The 27,977-nt window shown below is 43.5% G+C and overlaps 1 protein-coding gene and 1 long non-coding RNA gene across 2 annotated transcripts in view; one reads left to right on the forward strand and one right to left on the reverse strand.

The window, feature by feature from the left end:
• LOC129057966 (uncharacterized) lies at positions 1-26,791 on the reverse strand. Its single transcript, XR_008522741.2, has 3 exons — positions 26,596-26,791; positions 1,471-2,143; positions 1-340 (listed from the first exon to the last, which is right to left on the reverse strand). It is a non-coding gene; the product is annotated as an uncharacterized LOC129057966 (long non-coding RNA).
• GPR39 (G protein-coupled receptor 39) overlaps positions 1-27,977 on the forward strand; it is a 238,281-nt gene that overhangs the window by 102,787 nt on the left and 107,517 nt on the right. The gene's annotated exons all lie outside the window — the stretch shown is intronic.

Raw genomic sequence — 27,977 nt, forward strand, 5'->3', positions numbered from 1 at the left:
TAATATATTTTATTTAACTTAATGCAATGTATCCAAACTATTATTTCAATGTGTAAACAATATAAAAATATTATTGCAATAGTTTTCATTCTTTCTGTTTTGTAGTAAGTCTTCAAAATCCAGCATGTATTTTACATTTATGGTACATCTCCAGTACTCTAGCCTCCTTTCAAATGAACAATAGCCACATGGCGCTAGTGGCTTCCACATGGGACAAGATGGGTCTAGACTGAATTTCTTCATATATAACAAAGCTGCATTTCCCTCTTTGGAGTTTGTAGGTTGAAGCAAGGTGAGCACAGGTTTTGGTTGCTCAATGATGATAAAGAACATGCACAACCTATAAGCAGGAGAAGATACTACATTTTCATCTTTACTGTGAGTCTTACAAGTCATTGGCAAATTTACAATCTCTGTGATTTGGCTTATGGTCCCTGTCACCATCCACCTCCCACACTAATAAAGGCAGAATAGATCCTCATAAATATCCTTTTTCCCCATTATCAGAGCTTCACCAATTGTGGCCTCATAAAAAAAGAAGGTTGTTTATTATTATTGTTATTATTTGTTGACATAAAAAATGCATATTTTTCTGAAGCCTGACTTCCCACTAGTGCTGTTGCTTTGATATCAAATAGGGCATGAAGCATATTGTCAAATATATGTTTGAGGAATTAGAAGCCATTGAGTGTTTCATCTCTTTGGCAATGTTCCTGAGGAAAGTGCATACTTAAATCTAGGAGAATATTTTAACTGTTTAATATTGTAAATGTTTAATAGGAATTCTGAGGCGTAATACAAGGACTCACTGAACTTGATTACTGCAAAGTAGGAGATGTGTAATGAGAGTCTGGAGCTCGGGGTTCTCATCACTTGGAGACCCTTATACACTAATGAAATGGGATGCCCAGGGTAGGGGCATGGGGGAGTACATGAGGAAGAACAGCCACTGAGATCACCACTCCAATGGATGCAGCTACAAACTAGGCTTCTTGCTAGCCCACGAGGTCCTCTGATGACACTCTGATAGGCTTCAGCCTGGCACAATCTCATCATTGCTATTTCTATCCTCTTTTCTCTCAAAGTAAATAGGTAGCTATCAGATTCCTGACTGGTCTTTCTGTTTCCAGCCCTGTCCTCCTCAAGTTCATCCTCTACCCAGCTGTCAGAGAGCTCTGTCTAAAATGCAAATGGGACCCCATCACTCACTGCTAAAAACACTTCGGTGGCTCCCCATTGCCCTTGGATTAGAGACCACGCATTAACAGTAGCCTACAAGCTGTCCTGTGATCTGGCTTCTTTGGATTTCCTTCTCTTCCCTTCCTCTCTTCTTTACTTTTTCTGATTTATAATTTATATTCCTACAACTCCAACCCACATTCCTGTAATCAATCCTTTCCTCCCCCCTTTTGGCTTCTTCCCCACCACATTTTAATTTACTTTCTTTATAAGTCAGAAGTCAGCCTTTACCTCCTCCAGGAAGCTGTCTCCAAGCTTCCCCGACTCCACTCCAGGCAAGGCAAATGCCTTTGATACTGCTATGATACTTGCATCAAATATATGCACATCAATCATAATGTCTATTTGTGTAACCATCTGCCATCTGCATAATACCTTGACTTTTATTTTTGAATCTTTCATGCCAAGCTCAGTGCCTGATGCGTAGTAGGTGCTCAGTAGATGTCTGCTGATGGGCTGGCCAGGCCCATGAGGCAGTGGTTTCTGGGGTTCGGGGAACTGCCTTTCCTCTCTGTTGGAAGATGAGGCATCACCTCTCATTCAGCTCCTGAGAAGATCAGCCTGAGCACTCATTCCCCTACAAGAGAGAACTGATGATGAGACTAAGTCTTCAGCCTAGTGCCTGCAGTAGGGTCCTCAGAGGTCTCATTGCCTGCCAGGCATGGTGATGAAAGTGTATTGCTTTGGTTCAGTTAGATGAGGTCTTGGGACCCCACCAGCAATGCAATGTTTTGAAGGGAGCGGGTAGAGGGAGGATGCCTGAGCGGTCAGGAGTTTAATGTCCATCTTGGTGGTGATGAGAGTCATTGAAGCATTTTTAGCAGAGAGTGGGAGAATCAGGTTTACCTGGACCAAGGCTCTTCCAGCCCAGCCTCAACTGCATGTTTCTGTATTCCTGCAGTTTCTGAGGGAAGAAATGCAGAGGAAGGGGTCAGAGACGGGTCTGTGTCAGTTAGAATTGCAATCTGTTATGAGTAAAAGAAAATTCAAAGAACAGTGACTTAAAAACAAGATTGAGGGTTCTTTCCCATCTAACAAGAAGCCTGGAAATGGGCCGTTCAGGGCCAGCAGAGTGTTTGCCCCTTTGCCTCATTGTCTTAGTACACGGGCTTTATCCTCATGGGCACGGGATGACTTTACCTTTCCAGTGGGAACAAGGGAGAAAGGTGAAGGGTCCAAGGCAAAAGGACAAGCTACTGAATCTATTTCCTGGACAGCCACCCAGTGACCTCTGCTTGTGCCTCAGTCACGTGGGCACTGCTAGCTGTAAAGGAGTCTGAGAGATGTTGCCCCAACAAACTTGAAGTTCTGTGAATAACGAAAGAACAAATAGATATTGGGCAGGCAACTGGCATTAACACCCTGACTTTCCAACATCTTCCTGAGAGTTTGAATTTATTTTTTCCTGGCATTAACACTCTCTGAATTTACCTTGTTTACTTGTTTGTTAGCTTGTGGTGTCTGCCCCTAGAACATATGCTCTGTGAGAGGAAGAGCCTCTTTTCTCTGATTCTATTCTGCCTGTTTCACCTCTGACTCACTCCACAGGGATGGGGAATCCCGCAGCTCCAGGCCTTCAGATCCAGAATGAAAATCCTCGGCTCCATCCCCCAGTGGGATATTTGGAAGCATCTCTCAAAGAGGCAAGGTATCTCGGTATTTGGCATACAACTGATTTCACCAGACTGGCTGCCTCTCCTCCATCTCTGGGATCTTGTTCTTTTTCTTTTCCCCCCCTTATTAAGCAAATTAGCCAAGATGACACTGGATACTGATTAGCAATTTGTATAGCAATAAAAGAAAACTGGCAGAATTCCATTGTTTTGCTCTCCAATTCTTCATTTCCATTTTTAATGTACTGTGTCTTCATTCATTTGATGGGGTTTCCTCTTCTGTGTATGTCCTTAACGGAACAAAGTGTTCTTCCCCTCCACCCCTCCAATAATTGTGAACATTAAAAGCTGCTTAAATTATTCAGTCATTTTATTTTATAATTTGAGCTGGGGGTATTTATGGCTTTTCCTCCCCTTCCCTTTGTGCTAAATCAGTAGTTGCTGTGTAAATGTGACAAACTGTAGCATGGAGGCAGCCTCTTCTACTTCTAGATCCTTCCCTGTGGCCCTGCTGGCTGGGGGATTTGGAGTCCCTATCTGTCAAAGGCCATCCTTAGCCTTCAAGTCAGCCCCACGTTGTGATATAAATGATCAGCACACACATCCCCTTCTTGAGGGGAGATGCCCTCTCTGGGCTCCTATGTTAACCTACTTGTGCTTTCAAAATCATAATTTTTCCTCTAGAATGATCGCTCATTTATTTGTCTACTGGAGATTCTGGAGGGAAGGGACTTTATCCTATCCATCTCTGCCTCCCTACAGCCCCCTTGAGAGAATGGTAGACATCGATAGATGCAGGATTTCATTTAATCATCAATTAATGACTGATTGGGAAGAACTGAACAATAACAAAAGCCAAAAGTCAAATGTATTCTCTATGACAGGCATTCTTCTTTGTTGCTTTAAAGACGTTAACACATTTAATCTTTACAATTACCCTTTATGAAGCAGGGATTATTATCCTGATTTCATGGAGGAAGAGAGATTGAGTAGCTGCTTTAGGGTTACAAGCCCAATATGGGGGACAGCAAGATAGGGCCCATAATTTGGCCCTGGGTAGTGTGAGCATGGAGCCTACCTGCTTAGCCCGTGCAGAGCACAGCTTTCTTGTCTGAGTAGAAGCTGCCATGTATTTATATGACATCCAGGCCAGGAAGCAGAGCCTCCCTCCCTCTCTCTGACTCAGGAGCCTCCATGTAGGGAAACCAACCCAACCCCCTTGACTCCAGCAACCTTCTGAGAATAGATATAAATACAAATAGCAGGAACCCGAATTGATGTGGACCTTCCTTAATGCCTGAAAACTGCCTGGCAGCTGCCACAACAGTATATGCCTCCCCTGGGCATGTGCATGTGGCTACTGGCAGCCCTGGGGGATGAGGGCCACCCCATACAGGGCGGAGCCCTCTGAAGAGCCTGCTGCAGGTGTCTCTGCCACCACCAACTTACGTAACAAATCACTCTGAGCCATCTTTACTCCATAAAATGCAAATGTCTATAGGTGCTAGAGGCAGCCTGCCAAGAATTCCTGTGGCCAGGAATTTCACAAACCAGACATTACTTTTTTTTTTTTTTTTTTTTTCATTTTTTTTTTTCTTTTATTATTATTATTATTATTATCATTATTATACTTTAGGTTTTATGGTACATGTGCGCAATGTGCAGGTAAGTTACATATGTATACATGTGCCATGCTGGTGCGCTGCACCCACCAACTTGTCATCTAGCATTAGGTATATCTCCCAATGCTATCCCTCCCCCCTCCCCCCACCCCACAACAGTCCCCGAAGTGTGATGTTCCCCTTCCTGTGTCCATGTGTTCTCATTGTTCAATTCCCACCTATGAGTGAGAATATGCGGTGTTTGGTTTTTTGTTCTTGCGATAGTTTACTGAGAATGATGATTTCCAGTTTCATCCATGTCCCTACAAAGGACGTGAACTCATCATTTTTTATGGCTGCATAGTATTCCATGGTGTATATGTGCCACATTTTCTTAATCCAGTCTATCATTGTTGGACATTTGGGTTGGTTCCAAGTCTTTGCTATTGTGAATAATGCCGCAATAAACATACGTGTGCATGTGTCTTTATAGCAGCATGATTTATAGTCCTTTGGGTATATACCCAGCTTTTACACTGTTGGTGGGACTGTAAACTAGTTCAACCCTTGTGGAAGTCAGTGTGGCGATTCCTCAGGGATCTAGAACTAGAAATTCCATTCGACCCAGACATTACTTTTTTAAAAGAGAAAAGACTGAAGTTAGGTATTCACCTGTTAAACATTAAGAACTAAGAACATTAAAAAAGGAGAAAAGTAAAATAAAAAAGACCATCTTTTGCCACCATCGTTTCATAAAAGCATTTTAACTCCCCAAAATATAAGTGGGACTGTCTTGGAAAACAATGAATAATCCATTAAATTGAATTCTGATGGTTAACAGATGAAAAACTCACACTGTGCTTGTTTTGTTTATCAGTTCAGCTTAGACCTGTGAAAATTCTATTGCCCATCACTGAGGTCCAGTTTTTGGGAAAAAGTAATGTAGCAAAAAAAAAAAAAAAAAAAAAAAAAGGAGTCCAATCCTAGCCCTGCCATCCACTGCTTGTGTGACTTCGGACAATTTAGTTAGCATCTTTGATCTTTGGTTTCTTCCTCTGTGGATTGGGAGCTGCTTTTCAGTGCTTTTTAAAGATTAAACAAGGATATGAGGGTGATGTGGCTGCAACATCTGTCACCCCACTGATTGCCAGGGTTGATTTGGCTGATCTGGCTGGCTAGGCGGGTGTCCCCTTCCTCCCTCTGCTCCATGTGCATCCCTCCCGAAGCTGCATGCTCCGCTGAAGTGGGTGACCTTCCCCAACAGAGGAGAAATGGTCTTTGGTCAACGGTATATGAGTAGCCGCACTCCCCTGCTAGAACCTCCACAAACAAGCTCTGAAGATTAAATGAGGCATGTGTTGAGTGCTCAGAACCTGGGGGAAGAGTTTGGACCATGCTCAGAAGTTTCAGAGCAGCAATTCTCAAAACGTGATCCCAGACAGGCAGTATCAGCATCACCCAGGAACTTTTGAGAAATGCAAATTATTGGGCCTCACCCCAGACCTGCTGAATCAGAAACTGGGAGTGGAGTCCAGGAATCTATATTTTAACCAGCACTCTTGTTGAATTCTGATGCATGCTCAAGTTTGAGAACCACCATTGTAGGGAAAGCTGTCACCTCAGTCACAGTGACCACTGCTGTGGCCATGTGTAGGATCTGTGAGATCTGATAGAGCAGCCAGAACACCTGTGAAGAGGGAACCAAGAGGGCCTTGAGTTTCCCTGGTAATTATTCAGTTCAATCTGCACTTTCTTCACAATCCATCCTTCATGGGAGGAGGCTTTACCTGGACATGTTAAGCATGGGTCACCCACCTGCCTGTCACCATTAGATTCCTCATTCGTAAGCTCAGGACACCTGTGCCCTCCTTCCCACCTAGCAGTGGTGGTGACATTGCTCTGCAGAGAGTCAGGGCTCCCCTCCTCCCATCCAGATGTCTCTGATGTCAAGTTTGCCAGGAGTGGGGACAAGCAACACCCTGCACTTTGCCATTGATCAGCTTTTCTCTGTGTCTCTCATTTTCTCTATTGAGTGACACTTGGAGGTGGGCCTAGTGTCTGCCCAAGTCTGCTGCTACATGATGCTGTCAGCATCTTTGTCCCAAAATACAGCTACAACTGGATCTCTCCCAAACAAAACAGTCCCTTTACAAGACACCCAGAGAATAAATCCAAAGTCTTTATCCTGGAACACCACAGCCTCCAAAATCTAGTACCCACTGTCCGAATTTTTAAAAAAATAAATTTTAGAGATGTAGGAAGCACAGAGAATAGTATTATTACATGTACTCAGAAGTCACACTGTCACATGTTACTGTGTTGTCACATTTATTATTTTGTAGTGAAGTTATTACAAGTAAAGTCTCCTTTCCCCTCCTTGAATTCACGCTTCAGTCATTTTCCTCTGCGAATCGCTTTATGCAGCCCATACTCAAGCCTGATAGGACCATGGGAATTTCCAGTGGAAACTGGTGCCATACTGCCTCCCTACATTTGTCTGCGTGGGACCCCTGACTAGAATGTCCCCCTACCCATCAGCTGCCCCTGGAATTTGAGAGTTCACTCAAATCCTACTAGCTCTTCAAGAACCAGTTGAAATGCCACACCTCCCACGAAGCCCGTGGGTTTTCTTTCCCACGTCTCTTAAACTCCCCCAGCCCTCCCCACTGTCACCTTGAGCTGGGATAAGTTTCAAATCCCTATCTTTGGAGCACAGGATTGATTCAGAGCACGAGGCTGAAGGCTCAGCTTGGCCATCGACTGAGTGTGGGATCCTTGACAGACTCAATGCCCTCATCTGTGAAATGGGGATAATAATGTCTTCTTTGCAGGCTTGAGAGAAATTGTGTGACGGCTGTAAGGGATGATCATGCGAGGGATTTTATAAGTAATCCTAGGTAAGGGATCATTTATGTTTGCTAATGCTCCCTGACTTCCGTCATCATTTGCGGTGATGCATGCACATATCTGAGCTGCCTGAGGACAGAGTGAATCCCTGCCTGATTCACCTTTTATGCTACGCAGAACTCAGTTTGATGCTTTCCCACAATCATGACTCCATAAGGTTGACTGAGGAGTGGGTAGGGTTACAACCACTCTAATCGTTTCTGCTTGTCTTAGTACAAGGTGGAGGAATGGGACTTCCCTTTGGACATCAGACATACAGCAAGTGCTCACTGTGTGCCAGGCACAGGACTAGCTGGCAGTGGAGGCACAAATATGTTCCAGACATGATCTCCAAGACCAGTTATAGGCAAAGGTCACATGTGTGACAAGGAAGACATGTCCCTTCATGTTGTTTATTCATTGCCTGAGCAGCAGCTAGATGGAGAGAGCTGCTGGGGCCCAAAAAAAGGGGTGGGGGAGTATTCCCTGAGTGCCTGAGATAAATGTTCCATGAAAGTGGACATGGAACATCTCACATGTGTCTTGGAAGCAAACTCCTTCATGACATCGTGACAAATGGCTTTTCTAGGAAAACGGACCAAATGTGAGCAAAAACGTCTGTGATCCCAGACACCAAAAGTTCTGAAAATGGGATATTTACTATAACTTACTTGGCAGCAAAACCTGGATCAACCTGATGTGAGGCTATTTATGGTATTCATCCTCCTGAGTGTAAAAATCCATGCCTTTGCTGCAGAAATATGTGTGTGTAATGACAGGACACTTTGCTAGACCTTATTGGAGATGTTTTTAGCATGGGGTAGATGCACTGTATCACCTTACTAAAATCTGGGAAATTTTGAATTCCTAAAGATATTTGACCCCAAGAATTTTAGCCATAAGGATTGCAGACCTGTAGAAGCTGCAGCAGGGAGAGACTGCCTTCCAGTCAATCCTGCCTCCCACCAAGTTTTTCTTCCTGTAGGCTCCCAGGCAAATGGTTTTCTCCTACCTGGGGAAGGCCAGCCCCAGTATCTTCAAAGTGCAGGCAGGGCTCAGCTCTACCTGCAGCCAAACCCTAGTGGGATCTTTTACTTAATTCAGAATTATGTTTTTCTTAATGTGAGAAACACAGCTCAGCATAAGCTTACAGGAAAGGTGGGCTTAGTGTTGCCTGCAGGCATCTTCTGGGCCTTATTGGGTGGTTGCACCATCCTGCTGGGCTTAATACCCCACACTGCCCATCCCCCAGAGCACCTGCATACTCTGGACTTTCTCTTTCTGCATACTCTGCCTTTCCATGTCCCTGGTGTGTAGGGAAAATGTCCCATTTTCTCAGGGCCCTGATAGCTCCTAAGCTCCTATATTAACTGTGCTCCAGTATTAATAAATGTATAGGCACTAGGTTTTATATTTCTAGATACCATTTGCACTTTAGCAAATGTACTTTATGCTTTAACCCATAGGGTGACTAATAGAAGGTGTTCAAATAATGTGCTAGACCCTTTTTTTAAAATTAATTCTACCTACTTTGTTTTTAAAACTTTTATTTTACTTTAAGTTCTGGGATACATGTGCAGAATGTGCAGGTTTGTTTCCTAAGTATACATGTGCCATGGTGGTTTGCTGCACCTATCAACCCGTCATCTAGGTTTTAAGCCCCACAAGGATTAGGTATTTGTCCTAGTGCTCTCCTTCCCCTCGCTCCCCACCCACCATCAGGCCCTGGTGAGTCTCTGTGTCCATGTGTTCTCATTGTTCAACTCCCAATTCTGAGTGAGAACGTGCTATGTTTGGTTTTCTGTTCCTGTGTTAGTTTGCTGAGGATGATGGCTTCCAGCTTCATCCATGTCCCTGCAAATGACATGTTCTCATTCTTTTTTATGGCTACATAGTATTCCATGGTGTATATGTACCACATTTTCTTTATCCAGTCTATCACTGATGGGCGGCATTTGGGTTGGTTGCTTGTCTTTGCTTTTGTAAATAGTGCTGCAGTAAACATATGTGTGCATGTATCTTTATAGTAGAATGATTTACATTCGTTTGGGTATATACCCAGTAATGGGATGGCTGGATCAAATGGCATTTCTAGTTCTAGATCTTTGAAGAATTGCCACACTGTCTTCCACAATGGGTGAACTAATTTACTTTCCTACCAACAGTGTAAAAGCATTCCAGTTTCTCCACAGCCTTGCCAGCATCTATTGTTTCTTGACTTTTTAATAATCACCATTCTGACTGCTGTGAGATGGTATCTCATTGTGGTTTTGATTTGCATTTCTCTAATGATCAGTGACGTTGAGCTTTTTTCGTATGTTGGCTACATAAATGTCTTCTTCTGAGAAGTGTCTGTTCATATCCTACTCCCACTTTTTATGGGGTTGTTTTTTTTTTCTTGTAAATTGGTTTAACTTCCCTGTAGATTCTGGATATTAAACCTTTGTCAGATGGGTAGATTGCAAAACTTTTCTTCACTCTGATGATAGTTTTTTTGTTTTTTGTTTTGTTTTGTTTTGTTTCTTTTTTGCTGTGCAGAAGCTCTTTAGTTAGGTCCCATTTGTCTATTTTGGCTTTTGTTACCATTGCTTTTGGTGTTTTAGTCGTAAAGTCTTTGCCCATGCCTATGTTCTGAATGGCATTGCCTAGGTTTTCTTCTAGGATTTTTATGGTTTTGGGTTTTACATTTAAGTCTTTAATCCATCTTGAGTTAATTTTTGTATGAGGTGTAAGGAAGGGATTCAGTATCAGTTTTCTTCATATGGCTAGCAAGTTTTCCCAGTACCACTTATTTAATGGGGAATCCTTTCTCCATTGCTTGTTTTTGTCAGGTTTGTTGAAGATCAGATGGTTGTGAATGTGTGGTGTTATTTCTGAGTTCTCTGCTCTGTTCCGTTGGTCTATATGTCTGTTTTGGTACAAGTACCATGCTGTTTTGGTTGCTGTAGGCTTGTGGTATAGTTTGAAGCCAGGTAGCATGATGCCTCCAGCTTTGTTCTTTTTGCTTAGGATTGTCTTGGCTATACAGGGTCTTTTTTGGTTCCATATGAAATTTAAATAGTTTTTTCTAATTCTGTGAAGAATGTCAATGGTAGTTTGATGGGAGTAGCATGGAATCTCTAAATTACTTTGGGCAATATGGCCATTTTCACAATACTAATTCTTCCTATCTATGAGGATGGAATGTTTTTCCATTTGTGTCCACTGATTTTCTTGAACAGTGGTTTGCAGTTCTCCTTGAAGAGGTCCTTCATGTTCCTTATGGGCTGTATTCCTAGGTATTTTATTCTCTTTGCAGTTATTATGAATCAGAGGTCATTCATGATTTGGCTCTCTGCTTGTCTATTGTTGGTGTATAGGAATGCTTGTGATTTTTGCACATTGATTTTATATTCTGAAACTTTGCTGAAGTTTTTTATCAGCTTAAGGAGTTTTTGGGCTGAGACAATAGGGTTTTCTAAATATAGAATGATGTCGAATCAATCCTGGGGGTGGAGCCAAGATGGCTGAATAGGAACAGCTCCAGTCTACAGCTCCCAGCATGAGTGACGCAGAAGACAGGTAATTTCTGCATTTCCAACTGAGATACTGGGTTCATCTCACTGGGGCATGCCGGACAGTGGGTGCAGCGCACTGTGCGTGAGCCGAAGCAGGGCGAGGCATCGCCTCACCCAGGAAGTGCAAGGGGGTCAGGGAATTCCCTTTCCTAGTCAAAGAAAGGGGTGACAGATGGCACCTGGAAAATTGGGTCACTCTCACTCTAATACTGCGATTTTCCAATGGGCTTAACAAACGGCACACCAGGAGATTATATCCCGCACCTGGCTTAGAGGGTCCTATGCCCACGGAGACTTGCTCATTGCTAGCACAGCAGTCTCAGATCAAACTGCAAGGTGGCAGTGAGGCTGGGGGAGGGGCGCCCACCATTGCTGAGGCTTGAGTAGGTAAATAAAGTGGCCAGGAGGCTCAAACTGGGTGGAGCCCACCACAGCTCAAGGAGGCCTGCCTGCCTCTGTAGGCTCCACCTCTGGGGGCAGGGCACAGACAAACAAAAGGCAGCAGTAACCTCTGCAGACTTAAATGTCCCTGTCTGACAGCTTTGAAGGGAATAGTGGTTCTCCCAGCACACAGCTTGAGATCTGAGAATGGGCAGACTGCCTCCTCAAGTGGGTCCCTGACCTCCGAGTAGCCTAACTGGGAGGCATCCCCCAGTAGGGGCGGACTGACATCTCACATGGCTGGGTACTCCTCTGAGACAAAACTTCCAGAGGAACGATCAGGCACCAGCATTTGCGGTTCACCAATGTCCGCTGTTCTGCAGCCACCGCTGCTGATACCCAGGCAAACAGGGTCTGGAGTGGACCTCCAGCGAACTCCAACAGACCTGCAGCTGAGGGTCCTGACTGTTAGAAGGAAAATTAACAAACAGAAAGGACATCCACACCAAAAACCCATCTGTACGTCACCATCATCAAAGACCAAAGGTAGATAAAACCACAAAGATGGGGAAAAAACAGAGCAGAAAAACTGGAAACTCTAAAAATCAGAGCACCTCTCCTCCTCCAAAGGAACACAGCTCCTCACCAGCAATGGAACAAAGCTGGATGGAGAATGACTTTGATGAGTTGAGAGAAGGCTTCAGAAGATCAAACTACTCCAAGCTAAAGGAGGAAGTTTGAACCAATGGCAAAGAAGTTAAAAACCTTGAAAAAAAATTAGACAAATGGCTAACTAGAATAACCAATGCAGAGAAGTCCTTAAAGGACCTGATGGAGCTGACAACCACGGCACGAGAACTACGTCATGAATGCACCACCCTCAGTAGCCAATGTGATCAACTGGAAGAAAGAGTATCAGTGATGGAAGACGAAATGAATGAAATGAAGTGAGAAGAGAAGTTTAGAGAAAAAAGAATAAAAAGAAACAAACAAAGCCTCCAAGAAATATGGGACTATATGAAAAGACCAAATCTACGTCTGATTGGTGTACCTGGAAGTGACAGAGAGAATGGAACCAAGTTGGAAAACACTCTGCAGGATATTGTCCAGGAGAACTTCCCCAATCTAGCAAGGCAGGCCAACATTCAAATTCAGGAAATACAGAGAATGCCACAAAGATACTCCTCAAGAAGAGCAACTCCAAGACACATAATTGTCAGATTCACCAAAGTTGAAATGAAGGAAAAAATGTTAAGGGCAGCCAGAGAGAAAGGTCGGGTTGCCCACAAAGGGAAGCCCATCAGACTAATAGCTGATCTCTGCAGAAACTCTACAAGCCAGAAGAGAGTGGGGGCCAATATTCAACATTCTTAAAGAAAAGAATTTTCAACCCAGAATTTCATATCCAGCCAAACTAAGCTTCATAAGTGAAGGAGAAATAAAATACTTTACAGACAAACAAATGCTGAGAGATTTTGTCACCACCAGGCCTGCCCTACAAGAGCTCCTGAAGGAAGCACTAAACATGGAAAGCAACAACCAGTACCAGCCACTGCAAAAACATGCCAAATTGTAAAGAACATCAAGGCTAGGAAGAAACTGCATCAACTAACAAGCAAAATAACCAGCTAACATCATAATGACAGGATCAGATTCACACATAACAATATTAACCTTAAATGTAAATGGGCTAAATGCTCCAATTAAAAGACACAGACTGGAAAATTGGATAAAGAGTCAAGACCCATCAGTGTACTGTATTCAGGAAACCCATCTCACATGCAGAGACACACATAGGCTCAAAACAAAGGGATGGAGGAAGATCTACCAAGCAAATGGAGAACAAAAAAAGGCAGGGGTTGCAATCCTAGTCTCTGATAAAACAGACTTGAAACCAACAAAGATCAAAAGAGACAAAGAAGGCCATTACATAATGGTAAAGGGATCAATTCAACAAGAAGAGCTAACTATCCTAAATATATATGCACCCAATACAGAGCAACCAGATTCACAAAGCAAGTCCTCAGTGACCTACAAAGAGACTTAGACTCCCACACAATAATAATGGGAGACTTTAACATGCCACTGTCAACATTAGACAGATCGAGACAGAAAGTTAACAAGGATATCCAGGAATTGAACTCAGCTCTGCACCAAGCGGACCTAATAGACATCTACAGAACTCTCCACCCCAAGTCAACAGAATACACATTCTTTTCAGCACCACACCACACCTATTCCAAAATTGACCACATAGATGGAAGTAAAGCACTCCTCAGCAAATGTAAAAGAACAGAACTTATAACAAACTGTCTCTCAGACCACAGTGCAATCAAACTAGAACTCAGGATTAAGAAACTCACTGAAAACCGCTCATCTACATGGAAACTGAACAACTTGCTCCTGAATGACTACTGGGTACATAATGAAATGAAGGCCGAAACAAAGATGTTCTTTGAAACCAACGAGAACAAAGACACAACATACCAGAATCTATGGGATGCATTCAAAGCAGTGTGTAGAGGGAAATTTATAGCACTAAATGCCCACAAGAGAAAGCAGGAAAGATCTAAAATTGACACGCTAACATCACAATTAAAAGAGCTAGAGAAGCAAGAGCAAACACCTTCAAAAGCTAGCAGAAGGCAAGAAATAACTAAGATCAGACCAGAACTGAAGGAAATAGAGACACAAAAAACCCTTCAAAAAAATCAATGAATCCAGGAGCTGGTTTTTTGAAAAGATCAACAAAATTGATAGACTGCTAGCAAGACTAATAAAGAAGAAAAAAGAGAAGAATCAAATAGATGCAATAAAAAATGATAAAGGGGATATCACCACCGATCCCACAGAAATACAAACTACCATCAGAGAATACCATAAACACCTCTATACAAATAAACTAGAAAATCTAGAAGAAATGGATAAGTTCCTTGACACATACACCCTCCCAAGAGTAAACCAGGAAGACGCTGAATTTCTGAATAGACTAATAACAGGCTCTGAAATTGAGGCAATAATTAATAGCTTACCCACCAAAAAAAGTCCAGGACCAGATGGATTCACAGCTGAATTCTACCAGAGGTACAAGGAGGAGCTGGTACCATTCCTTCTGAAACTATTCCAATCAATAGAAAAAGAGGGAATCCTCCCTAACTCATTTTATGAGGCCAGCATCATCCTGATACCAAAGGCTGGCAGAGACACAACAAAAAAAGAGAATTTTAGACCAATATCCTTGATGAACACTGATGCAAAAATCCTCAATAAAATACTGGCAAACCGAATCCAGCAGCACATCAAAAAGCTTATCCACCATGATCAAGTGGGCTTCATCCCTGGGTTGCAAGGCTGGTTCAACATACGAAAATCAATAAACTTAATCCAGCATATAAACAGAACCAAAGACAAAAACCACATGATTATCTCAATAGATGCAGAAAAGGCCTTTGACAAAATTCAACAACCCTTCATGCTAAAAACTCTCAATAAATTAGGTATTGATGGGAAGTATCTCAAAATAATAAGAGCTATCTATGACAAACCCACAGCCAATATCATACTGAATGGACAAAAACTGTGGAAGCATTCCCTTTGAAAACTGGCAAAAGACAGGGATGCCCTCTCTCACCACTCCTATTCAACATAGTGTTGGAAGTTCTGGCCAGGGCAATCAGACAGGAGAAGGAAATAAAGAGTATTCAATTAGGAAAAGAGGAAGTCAAATTGTCCCTGTTTGCAGATGACATGATTGTATATCTAGAAAACCCCATTGTCTCAGCCCAAAATCTCCTCAAGCTGATATGCGACTTCAGCAAAGTCTCAGGATACAAAATCAATGTGCAACAATCACAAGGATTCTTATACACCAATAACAGACAAACAGCCAAATCATGAGTGAACTCCCATTCACAACTGCTTCAAAGAGAATAAAATGTCTAGGAATCCAACTTACAAGGGATGTGAAGGACCTCTTCAAGGAGAACTACAAACCACTGCTCAATGAAATAAAAGAGGATACAAACAAATGGAAGAACATTCCATGCTCGTGGGTAGGAAAAATCAATATCATGAAAATGGCCATATTGCCCAAGGTAATTTATAGATTCAATGCCATCCCCATCAAGCTACCAATGACTTTCTTCACAGAATTGGAAAAAATCTACTTTAAAGTTCATATGGAACCAAAAAAGAGCCCCCATTGCCAAGTCCAATCCTAAGCCAAAAGAACAAAGCTGGAGGCATCACACTACCTGACTTCAAACTATACTACAAGGCTACAGTAACCAAAACAGCATGGTACTGGTACCAAAACAGAGACATAGACCAATGGAACAGAACATAGACCTCAGAAATAATGCAGCATATCTACAACTATCTGATCTTTGACAAACCTGACAAAAACAAGCAATGGGGAAAGGACCCCGTATTTAATAAATGGTGCTAGGAAAACTGGCTAGCCTTATGTAGAAAGCTGAAACTGGATCTCTTCCTTACACCTTATACAAAAATTAATTCAAGATAGATTAAAGACTTACATGTTAGACCTAAAACCATAAAAACCCTAGAAGAAAACCTAGGCAGTACCATTCAGGACATAGGCATAGGACAGGACTTCATGTCTAAAACACCAAAAGCAATGGCAACAAAAGCCAAAATTGACAAATGGGATCTAATAAAACTAAAGAGCTTCTGCACAGCAAAAGAAACTACCATCAGAGTGAACAGGCAACCTACACAATGGGAGAAAATTTTTGCAGCCTACTCATCTGACAAAGGGCTAATATCCAGAATCTACAATGAACTCAAACAAATTTACAAGAAAAAAATCAAACAACCCCATCAAAAAAGTGGGCGAAGGATATGAATAGACACTTCTCAAAAGAAGACATTTATGCAGCCAAAAAACACATGAAAAAATGCTCATCATCACTGGCCATCAGAGAAATGCAAATCAAAACCACAGTGAGATACCACCTCACACCAGTTAGAATGGCAATCATTAAAAAGTCAGGAAACAACAGGTGCTGGAGAGGATGTGGAGAAATAGGAACACTTTTACACTGTTGGTGGGACTGTAAACTAGTTCAACCATTGTGGAAGTCAGTGTGGCAATTCCTCAGGGATCTAGAACTAAAAATACCATTTGACCCAGCCATCACCTTACTGGGCATATACCCAAAGGATTATAAATCATGCTGCTATAAAGACACATGCACACGTATGTTTATTGTGGCACTATTCACATTAGCAAAGACTTGGCAGCAACCGAAATGTCCAACAATGATAAACTGGATTAAGAAAATGTGGCACATATACACCATGGAATACTATGCAGCCATAAAAAATGATGAGTTCATGTCCTTTGTAGGGACATGGATGAAGCTGGAAACCATCATTCTCAGCAAACTATAGTAAGGACAAAAAACCAAACACCACATGTTCTCACTCATAGGTGGGAATTGAATGATAAGGACACATGGACACAGGAAGGAGAGCATCACACACCAGGGACTGTTGTGGGGTCGGGGGAGGGGGGAGGGCTAGCATTAGGAGATATACCTAATGCTAAATGATGAGTTAATGGGTGCAGCATTCCAACATGGCACATGCATACATATGTTACAAACCTGCATGTTGTGCACATGTACCCTAAAACTTAAAGTATAATAATAATAATAATAATAAAAAGAATCATGTTATCTGCAAACGGAGATAGTTTGACTTCCTCTCTTCCTATTTGAATATCCTTTATTTCTTTCTCTTGCCCGATTGCCGTAGCCAGAACTTCAAATACTATGTTGAATAGGAGTGGTGAGAGAGGGCATCCTTGTCTTGTGCTGGTTTTCAACCAGCTTTTGCCTATATAGTATGATATCGGCTATGGGTATGTCATAAATAACTCTTATTATTTTGAGATATGTTCCATCAATACCTAGTTTGTTGAGAGTTTTTAACGTGAAGAGATGTTGGGTTTTATCAAAGTCCTTTTCTGCATCTGTTGGGATACTCATGTGGTTTTTGTGTTTATTTCTGTTTATGTGATTAATTACATTTATTGATTTGCATATGTTGAACCAGACTTGCATCTCAGGGATGAAGCTGACTTCATAGTGGACAATCTTTTTGATGCACTGCTGGATTTGGTTTGACAGTATTTTATTGAGGATTTTCATGTCGATGTTCATCAGGGATATTGGCCTCAAGTTTTCTTTTTTGTTGTGTCTCTGCCAGGTTGTGGTATCAGGATGATGCTGGCCTCATAAAATGAGTTAGGGAGGAGTCCCTCCTTTTCAGTTTTTTGGAATAGTTTCAGAAGGAATGGTACCAGCTCCTCTTTGTACCTCTGGTAGATTTTCGCTGTGAATCCATCTGCTCCTGGGCTTTTTTTTTTTTTTTTGGTTGGTAGGCTATTAATTACTGCCTCAATTTCAGAACTTGTTATTGGTCTATTCAGGGATTTGACTTATTCCTGGTTTAGTCTTGGGAGGATTTGTGTGTCCAGGAATTTATCCATTTCTTTTAGATTTTCTAGTTTATTTGTGTAGAGGTGTTTATGGTATTCTATGTTGGTAGTTTGTATTTCTGTGGGGTCAGTGGTGCTACCCCCTTAATTTTTTTTATTGTGGTCTATTTGATTCTTCTTTATTTTCTTTTTTATTAGTCTAGCTAGCAGTCCATCTATTTTGTTAATTTTTTCCAAATTAAAAAAAACAGCTCCTGGATTATTTGATTGTTTGAAAGGTTTTTTGTCTCTATCTCCTTCAGTTCTGGTCTGATCTTAGTTATTTCTTGTCTTCTGCTAGCTTTTGGATTATTTTGCTCTGCTTCTGTAGTTCTTTTAATTGTGATGTTAGGGCGTCAATCTGAGATCTTTCCAGCTTCCTGATATGGGCATTTAGTGCTATAAATTTCCCTCTTAACACTGCTTTAGCTGTTTCCCAGAGATTCTGGTACGTTGTCTCTTTGTTCTCACTGGTTTCAAATAACTTGATTTCTGCCTTAATTTCATTATTTACCCAGTAGTCATTCAAGAGCAGGTTGTTCAATTTCCATGTAGTTGTGTGGTTTTGAGTGAGTTTCTTAATCCTGAGTTCTGATGTAATTGCACTGTGGTCTGAGACACTGTTTGTTATAATTTCTGTTCTTTTGCATTTGCTGAGCAGTGTTTTACTTCCAATTATATAGTTGACTGTAGAATAAGTGCCATGTGACACTGAGAAGAATGTATATTCTGTTGATTTGGAATGAAGAGTTTTGTAGATGTCTATTATGTCCACTTGATCCAGAGCTGTGTTCAAGTCCTGAATATCCTTGTTAATTTTCTGTTTCGTTGATCTGTCTAATACTGACAGTGGGTGTTAAAGTCTTCCACTATTATCGTGTGGGAGTCTCAGTCTCTTTGTACATCTCTAAGAACTTGTTTTTTGAATCTGGGTGCTCCTGTATTTGGTGCATATATATTTAGGATAGTTTGCACTTCTTGTTGAATTGATCCCTTTACCGTTATGTAATGCACTTCTTGGTCTTTTTTGATCTTTGTTGGTTTAAAGTCTGTTTTATCAAAGACTAGGATTGCAACCCATGCTTTTTCTTTGCTTTCCATTTGCTTGGTAAATTTTCCTCCATCCATTTATTTTGAGCCTGTGTGTGTCTCTGCATGTGAGATGGGTCTCCTGAATAGTGCACACCCATGGGTCTTGACTCTTTATCCAATTTTGCAGTCCGTGTCTTTTAATTGGCACATGTAGCCCATTTACATTAAAGGTTAATATTGTTATGTGGGGATTTGATCCTGTCATCATGTTGCTATCTGGTTATTTTGCACACTAGTTGATGCAGTTTCTTCATAGTGTCATTGGTCTTTATATTGTGGTATGTTTTTGCAGTGGCTGGTACTGGTTTTTAATTTCCATGTTTAGTGCTTCCTTGAGGAGCTCTTGTAAGGCAGTCCTGTGGTGACAAAATCCCTTAGCATTTGCTTATCTGGAAAGGATTTTGTTTCTCCTTTGCTTATGAGGCTTAGTTTGGCTGGATATGAAATTCTGGGTTGAAAATTCTTTTTTTTAAGAATGTTGAATATTGGCCCCCACTCTCTTCTGGCTTTTAGGATTTCTGCTGAGAAATCCACTGTTAGTCTGATGGACTTCCCTTTTTAGGTGACCTGACCTTTCTCTCTGGCTGCCCTTAACATTTTTTTTTTTTTCATTTCTACCTTGGAGAATCTGATTATTATGTGTCTTGTGTTCTCTGTGTTTCCTGAATTTGCATGTTGGCCTGCCTTGCTAGCTTGGGGAAGTTCTCCTGGATAATATCCTGAAGTGTGTTTTCCAACTTAGTTTCATTCTCCCCATCTTTTTCAGGTACGCCAATCAATCGTAGGTTCAGTCTTTTTAACATAGTCCCATATTTCTCAGAGGTTTTGTTCATTCCTTTTCATTCTCTTTTCTTTAATCTTGTCTGCATGCTTTATCTAAGCAAAATGGTCTTCAAACTCTGATATCCTTTCTTCTGCTTGATCGATTTGACTATTGATACTTCTGTATGCTTCACGAAGTTCTGGTGTTGTGTTTTTCAGCTCCATCAGGTCATTTGTGTTCCTCTCTAAACTGGTTATTCTAGTTAGCAACTCCTGTAACCTTTTATTAAAATTCTCAGCTTCTTTGCATTGAGTTAGAACATGCTCCTTTAGCTCAGCGGAGTTTGTTATTACCCATCTTCTGAAGCCTACTTTTGTAACTCGTTCATCTCATTCTCTGTCCAGTTCTGTGCCCTTGCTGGAGAAGTGTTGCAGTCATTCGGAGGAGAAGAGGCATTCTGGCATTTGGAATTTTCAGTGTTTTTGCCCTGATTTTTCCTCATCATCATGGATTTATCTACCTTTTATCTTTGAGGCTGATGACCTTTAGATGAGGTTTTTGTATTTTTGTTGTTGGTGTTGTTGTTGATGTTGTTATTGTTACTTTGTTTGTTAGTTTTTCTTCCAACAGGCAAGGCCCCTCTTCTGCAGGTCTGCTGCAGTTTGCTGGGTATGCTCTCCAGACCTTGTTCACCTGGGTGTCACCAGTGGAGACTACAGAAAAGCAAAGATTGCCGCCTGCTCCTTCCTGTGGAAGCTTCGTCCCAGAGAGTCACTGGCCTGATGCCAGCCAGAGCTCTCCTGTATGAGGTGTCTGTTGGCCCCTTTTGGGAGGTGTTTCCCAGTCAGGAGGCATGGGGTCAGGGACCCACTTGAGGAGGCATCTGTTCCTTAGCAGAGCTAATGTGCTGTGCTGGGAGAATCCCCCTTGTCAGGATCAGCTGCTCTTTTCAGAGCCAGCAGGCAGGAAAGATTAAGTCCTTTGAAGCTGTGACAGCACCCATCCCTCCCCCCGGGTACTCTGTCCCAGGGAGATGAGAATTCCGTCTGTAAGCCCCTGACTGGAGCTGCTGGATTTGCTGCAGAGATGCCCTGCCCCATGAGGAAGAATCTAGAGACATTCTGGCCACAGCTGCTTCACTGTGCTATGGTGAATTCTGCTCAGTCCAAACCTCCTAATCTCCTTAGCACTGTCAGGGGAAAACCACCTACTAGATCCACAGCAATGGAGGTCGCCTCTTTCCCCACCAAACTTGATCATCCCAGTCCAACTCCAGACTGCTGTGCTGGCAGTGGGAATTTCAAGCCAGTGGTTCTTAGCTCACTGGGCTGTGTCAGAGTGGGACTTGCTGAGCGAGACCACTTGGCTCCCTGGCTTCAGCCCCCTTACCAGGGGTGTGGATGGTTTTCCTGTCTCACTGGAGTTCCAGGCACTGCCGGAGTATGAAAGACTTTTGCAGCTCAGTGCCTGCCCAAACAGTGGTCTATTTTTGTGCTTGAAACCCAGGGCCCTGGTGGTGTAGACACACAAGGGAATATACTGATCTGTGGATTGCAAAAATCCGTGAGAAAAGTATCGTACCCGGGCAGGTGGGACAGTCCCTCACAGCTTCCTTTGGCTGGGGGAGGGAGGTCACGAGGCTCCTTGCACTTCCCAGATGAAGCGACGCCTCACCCTGCTTCTGCTTGCTCTCCATGGATCGCACCCACTGCCTAACCAGTCCCAATGAGATGAAATGGGTACCTTAGTTCAGAATGCAGAAATCACCTGCCTTCTGCATTGGTCTTGCTGGGAGCAGCAGACTAGAGCTGTTTAGCTATTTCTATTTGGCCATTGTGGCCCCCACTGTGCTAGACTCTTAGGGAGAATATTTTGGGATAGAGAAGTTGTTCTGGTTACTTAGTGCTACTGAATAAAGTACCTCCTATCCCAAGTAGTAGCTTCAAACAGCGATTTTATTTTGTTCATAATGTTGCAGGCCAGGAATTTGGGGAGTGCTTGGCTGGGTGGTTCCTCTCTGATCCATGGGAACTTAGCTGGAGTGGCCAGAGCATCTACTTCTGTCATATTCTGTCTGTCAGAGCAGTCACAAGGCCTTCCCAGATAAGACGGGGAGGGAAACTGGTCCTATCCTTTGAGGGGATGCAGCAAGATCTCATCACAGGAGCCTGTGGGATGGGCAATGCCATGACCACCTTTAGAAAATACGGTTCACATAGGAGGCTTCCAGGCAGATCAGATGCTCATGTGGAGGAATCTATAACCCCAGTCCAAAGAATTATGATGTAGAAAACATGTGGTACAGAGGCCAAAATAATATCTTCCCCTCTGCACCCCACAGAGGAAAGGAAGTTGCTATTAAGAAGACCAAGAAAATCCATGTCTACCCTCACTCACATCCTACACCCCCTGTCTCCTAAACAGGTTCTTGTACCCCATTCCCCAAACTTCCTGTACCCTCATCTGCTAAACTTCTTGTACTCATATACAGGTACTGAAAATTTCTCTAACACATGTAGAAAACTTTTCCTTCCAATGCAAAATATAAAACTTAAAACTTTCATACTAAGCCCTGCAAAAGCTGACAGCAGGGGCTCTCCAGAGATTTAGCTGTGAGAACAGGAAGGCAGCATGAGCCCCAGGGTTCTGCTGCAGCATCAGGGGAGGGGAGGAGAGGAGGCACTCTGGGGAGAGCAATAGTCAGGAAGGAGCTTAGCCATCTCCATCTCACAGGGGAACCCAGGGTCACTGCTAGACCGGAGTGTCTCTACTGACTCCTTGGTTTTCCCCATTCCTGACACTGTCATTACCTGACTCCTGCTGGAGACCTCTGTCTGCCACATGGGCCTCAGTATTGCAGGTGTTTGTGAGCTGGACCCCAGGGCGTCACCCTTTAAGAACTTGGCTAGGATGACAGGTCAGGGATAAAGCCGCCAAGGAGCATTTTTATTTCTGTGTGTTAAAACAGCCCTTGCCTGGCCACCTGGGTTGGCGGGTTTGTAATTTTGTCTCAGCCACTGCCCATCAGCTGCAAGGGTGCTATTAAAGGCAATCTTGGTGTTACTGCAGTGAAATGCCAGCTGAGAGCTGCGTTTGTCGGCTGACTTGGAGCTGGGGCACCCACATCCTCTTGCTCGAGTGTGGTATGAAATTGAAATTGGGCTGGGGCTGGATTCTGTCCTCCAGATGAGCTGCTTTTGAAAGGAAAAGAATCTCTGTAAAACCTGGGAATCAATCTGACTGGCGATGCATACAGGTGGCCAACCCCCAGGCTTCCCTGTGGATCATCAGCTTGGTGGCTTCTCTGTGGTGGCCCTCTTGCCCTATTGGCCTGCCTCTCATCTTGCCCAGGTTCCCTTTCCCTCTGGGAACTGAGGCCAGGTAAGGAGACCTGGGCTTTTTCTTATTATTATTGTTATTTTTTTTTTGAGATGGAGTCTTGCTCTATCAACCAGGCTAGGGTGCAGTGGCGCAATCTCGGCTCACTGCAACCTCCGCCTCCCAGCTTCAAGTGATTCTCTCAACTCAGCCTCCCCAGTAGCCAAAATTAAGGGTATGTGTCACCACACTCAGCTAATTTTTGTGTTTTTAGTAGAGACAGGATTTCGCCATGTTGGCCAGGCTGTTCTCGAACTCCTGACCTCAGATGATCCACCCGCCTCAGCCTCCCGAAGTGCTGAGATTACAGGTGTGAGCCACCACGCCTGGCCAGCGTGGGCTTTTTCTATAACAAGCCTGAGCCTGGGCTGGGATCATAAACTGTCTGGAAAATAAAAATCATATCCTGAATTGCCAGAGCAAAAGAAACACGTTTTGGATATTCCACGGTTTTCTATCATCCATGCCGCTCTCTCCTTCCTCACTGACAACTGAAAAGTGAAGGAAAATGGCACAGGTTGGCCAGGTCTGTGGACTGAAAACCCAGGAAGCAGGGGAAAGAGAAGTGTGTGTAACCCCCAGAGGAGGATAGGGTCATTTGTGGTGGGGTGCAGGCAGAAGGCTTGCACTTTCTGCCTCATTGATTGCCACAGCCCCCTGTGCAGGATACAGAGGCAGTTGGACAAGCCTTGTGCATTCTGGGCTTTGGTGACATCAGCAAAGTAGAGATCATAGTCATGTCTTCCTCATAGGGCAGTGTCTTAGCTGTTCAGGCTGATCAAACAGCATAACACAGACCAGGTGACTTAAAAACAACAGAAATTTATTTCTCACAGTTCTGGAGGCTGGGAAGTCTGAGATCAGGGTGCCAGCAGGTTTAGTGTCTGCTGAGGGACACAATTAATAGATGGCATCTTGCTATGTCCTCACATGGTGGTGGAGGGGGCAAGGCAGCTCACTGGGGCCTCTTCTATAAGGGCACTAATCCCATTCATGAAGCTCTGCTCTCAGGACCTAATCACCTCCCTAAGGCACCACTTCCTAATACCATTGAATTGGAGGTTAAGTTTCAATATATGAATTTTGGGGGCACATTCCGTCTATAGCAGGTGGAATGGAAGATTCCATGAAACGATACATGGAAAGCACCAAAAATAGTGCCTGGAATATAGAAAACACTCAGTAAATGTTTGCTGTCACTACCTCTATTACTATAGAGGAATAAATGAAGGCAGGATGAAATAGTGAGGTGGCAAGGTAAAAGGGAAAGCCTGCCATGTCAGATGGCCATTGGCAAGCTTGGCTTCTGATCCCCACTCTACCAGTAACTATTCTGTGACCTTGGGGAAACTCTTTAACTTCTCTGAGCCTTGAATTCCCCTCCTACCAACTAAGAAGATTAGAGTAGTTGGTTTCTAAGTCCCCTTCTACTAGAAAATATATTATGAGCCTGCTATGAAAAATGCAAGGTCAAGGAGAACCTCCTATCATAGACCTGGAAGGGGAAGGGGGAAATATGTGCATGGAAGTGTTGTGGGCACAGAGGCTACAAAGCTCAGCATTTGTTAATACAGGGACTGATGAGTGCTGCATGGAGGCTGGCCTGGTGTCCTTTCCTTCACATCGTGCGTAGCCATTGTTCTGTATAATAACATCAAAAAATCACTAGAAACATCAAACTCCCAGTTGCCTCACTTAACAGAAGCATGGGCTATGGGTACAGACTGTTCTTCAACATCCATTCTCCTCTCCTTCTCTGTGGCAGTAGGGTCCCCTTTATCTGAGCTGGACACAAGACTACCCAGTTAGAGTTGGTGCTTCCCAGCCTCCCTTGCCACTCAATAAGGTAGGTGTCTGAGTTCCAGCCAGTTGTGTGCAGCTCAGGGTCCCATTCTTACAAAGATGCTGCTTGCCTTCTTCCTAATCATTCTACCTTCCCAGGGCTGGAACCCAGTATGGGGGTGGGTGTTCAATTTCCACTGTGTGCGTGAGATAATGATGCAGGACTTTTTGCTTCTTAACTCAGCTAGGTCTGTGTTCTTGTCTCATGACCAGGAAGAATTAGGCAAGTGGACATTAAAGAGTGAGTGGAGTAGAATTTATTAAGCAAAAGGAGAGCTCTCAGCAAAGAGAAGTGTCCTGAAGCAGGTTTCCGGTTGCCCCTTTCACAGTTGAATAGCAGGGATTAAGGCGTGAATTCTTGGCAGCTCCACCCCATCCTTCCAGTGTGCTTTCAGGCCCTTAGACTGAGCCACTCCATATTGATTTACTTCCCTTACCATGTATGTGTTAAGGAATGGAATTTTCCACTGTGGGCATGTTTAGGCAAGCCCCCTATGCAAGTTCCCTTATCTGTGCAAAACATCTGGTGTAAGCACTTGTGGGGCAGGTCAGAGGTTCTCCAGGGACACTTCCCTTACTATCTTCCTAAAGCAAGCTGGCTAACTCCTTTCAATAACATACTAAGGATAGGAAACCTGGGTGATCACTGGAACAGTGCCACTTTAACCCTTAGGTTACCTGCCTCCTTGGACTTTTCATGAGAGATATAGAAACCTATTTGTTTAAGTCCATGTTATCTGGGTTGGGTTGGGTCCTAGCAGCCACATTATTATCATAAACACAGGGATGATGGGGGTTAGAAAGTGGGGAAGAGGAATTTGTAATGGATCTTTGTTACTGAACTGAACTGGGGTCTGCTCACCCAGCTCAGTATAGCCAGACACTGACACTAAGATTTGCAGCAGGAGAAAAGGGCATTTATTGCAGGGCACCAAGCGAGGAGAATAGGCAGCTAATGTTTCACACCTGAACTCCCCAACGGCTTGCAAGCAAGGGCTTTTCAAGGCAGGGGTACATTTCAGGAAAGCAGAAATTGCACACAAAATTGTAAACCAATTACACAGAGGTTATACATTGTTTTGGCCCGTGGCATGACTTTCTCCAGACTCCTCAAGAAGAAATTTAGAACAGAGAATGGCAGCCAGAGTTCAGTTGTCAGTTCCCCCTTATCTGAGCATTAAGTGATAGTGGTCAGCACTTTCCATCTTGTGGGGATTTCTAAAAACAACTCACAACTTAAGAACATATGTTAAGATGTCATCTTTTAGTTTCTATAGGGAAGCAAAACACCTTGCAACTCTGGCTTGCCTGGGAGACTTTTGTTACTATCTTCCTGCTTACCAGGTTGCTTGTTTGCTTTTCAAGGCTACCTGGGTGCTTGGAATTTCCCTTGAAGGGACTCAAGATTTTTCTTTATCTCCATGCTTACGAGGCCAGGCAGGCCATCTTGAGACAAACTAGTACTTCATATGTAGTGTGGTCCAAAGTCTGGGTTCTAGTCCCTGATCAATCAGCCCAGGCCAGCTGGATTGGGGGATGTGGTGGTCATCTCAGCTCTCCACATGCTTGCCCCCTTGATGCAGGATTTTTCTTGGCCATTTTGCCAGCTGGAGACCCCCAGCTGTCCATGCCCCTGCCCAGGCCTCGCTCTGTGCCAGGCTTGCTGCAGGAGGTACTCCATCCACTCAGCCTGCTGGGCCACGCCTGGCTTGCACACCAGCCCAGATCCCACACTTACCATGGGATCTGCACTCATCCTGCAGTTGGGCTTGGTGTGTGCCAGTCTGCCAGCATTACAGCTTGTACCTGTATTCAGTGGTTCCTGAGTTCTTGTCCCATGTCCAAGAAGAATGAGGTTATACTGACAATCCAAAGGGTGAGAAGGGCAGAGGACAGACCACCTGAAGTTGAGTGGTCTCTCTCCCTGTGTGGCTGGGCCCAGGGCTTTTATGGGCTCATAATGGGAAGTGCATGCTGATTGGTTTGTGAGTATGCAAAAGAGGCTAAAACAAAGGCATCCCTCAAAGGTGGGCATGACAGTGTAAAAAGCCAATTAGGGAATGGTAGGTATATGTAAAATAGGTGAAGGGTGGGGACCAATCAGCGGAAAGTATGCCCAACGGGAAAAGAGGTTCTCAATCAGGTCTGTGGATTTATCCGAGACTTGTAGCTTGGCTTTCAGGCTATAAACTGTCTTTGGCTTGAAAGTTGGGTTTCAGTGGGGACCCACCCCTATCTGCCTAGGCATTTGTCTGCCTCCTGCCACTATCACCCTCCTCTGTGCCATGGCAGGGCCTGGTCTCCAGGAGTGATATTCTGTGACTCCCTAACTTTGGACTGCTCTAGGTTCTACATCACAGCCACTTGTTAAGGGGACAGATCTTCACTCACTTTCCAGAGAGGGTGGGAAATCAGCCAGGCAGTCCATGTGAGGCAGCTGCTTTATACACATTGAGCAGACATCATTTTTAATTGGGAAGGTGATGTGATTTCAGGGCCCCCACCCATAAACTCTCTCATGTTCTGTTGTGCACCATGGTGCTTGAACACACTATTAGAGTTTTATTCCTGGATTTAGTCATTCTAGTCTTCAGATGTTCTAGTTAAAAAATAAATCCTTCATTCACTCACCAAACACTTACTAATGCTAAGAGTGGCTATATCTGGCTCTGTTCCAGATGCTGAAGACCCAGAGTTGAATAAGACTCAGATTGTCCTAAAACCATCTTATAATCCATGGTGTATGATGGGTGTGTGTGTGTGTGTGTGTGTCTGTGTGTGTGTGTGTTAAAGCATCTGATGATGACAATTCTTCTCTACTTTCAACGCACCAAAGAGTCAACTGGAGATCTTGCTAAAAGGCAGAATCAGATCAGCCAGTCTGGGGGCAGGTCTGGGATTCTGCATTTCTAACAAGCTCCCAGGTGATGCAGATAAACTAGTCCAAGACTAAGTTTGCGTAACAAGAGACAATGAGAGTCTGATCACTGCTGTCAACTAGTGTGGAGGACCCACATAGGAGAGAGGACATGATTGAGTTGTCCTGGTCAAAGGCTAGCAGATGAGGGGAAGGTTACCCAAGAGGTTTCACATTCAGTCTAGACCTCTGAGGATGAATAG

The sequence above is a fragment of the Pongo abelii genome, chromosome 11 (assembly GCF_028885655.2).
Source record: "Pongo abelii isolate AG06213 chromosome 11, NHGRI_mPonAbe1-v2.0_pri, whole genome shotgun sequence".
NCBI classification, from domain to species: Eukaryota; Metazoa; Chordata; class Mammalia; order Primates; family Hominidae; genus Pongo; species Pongo abelii.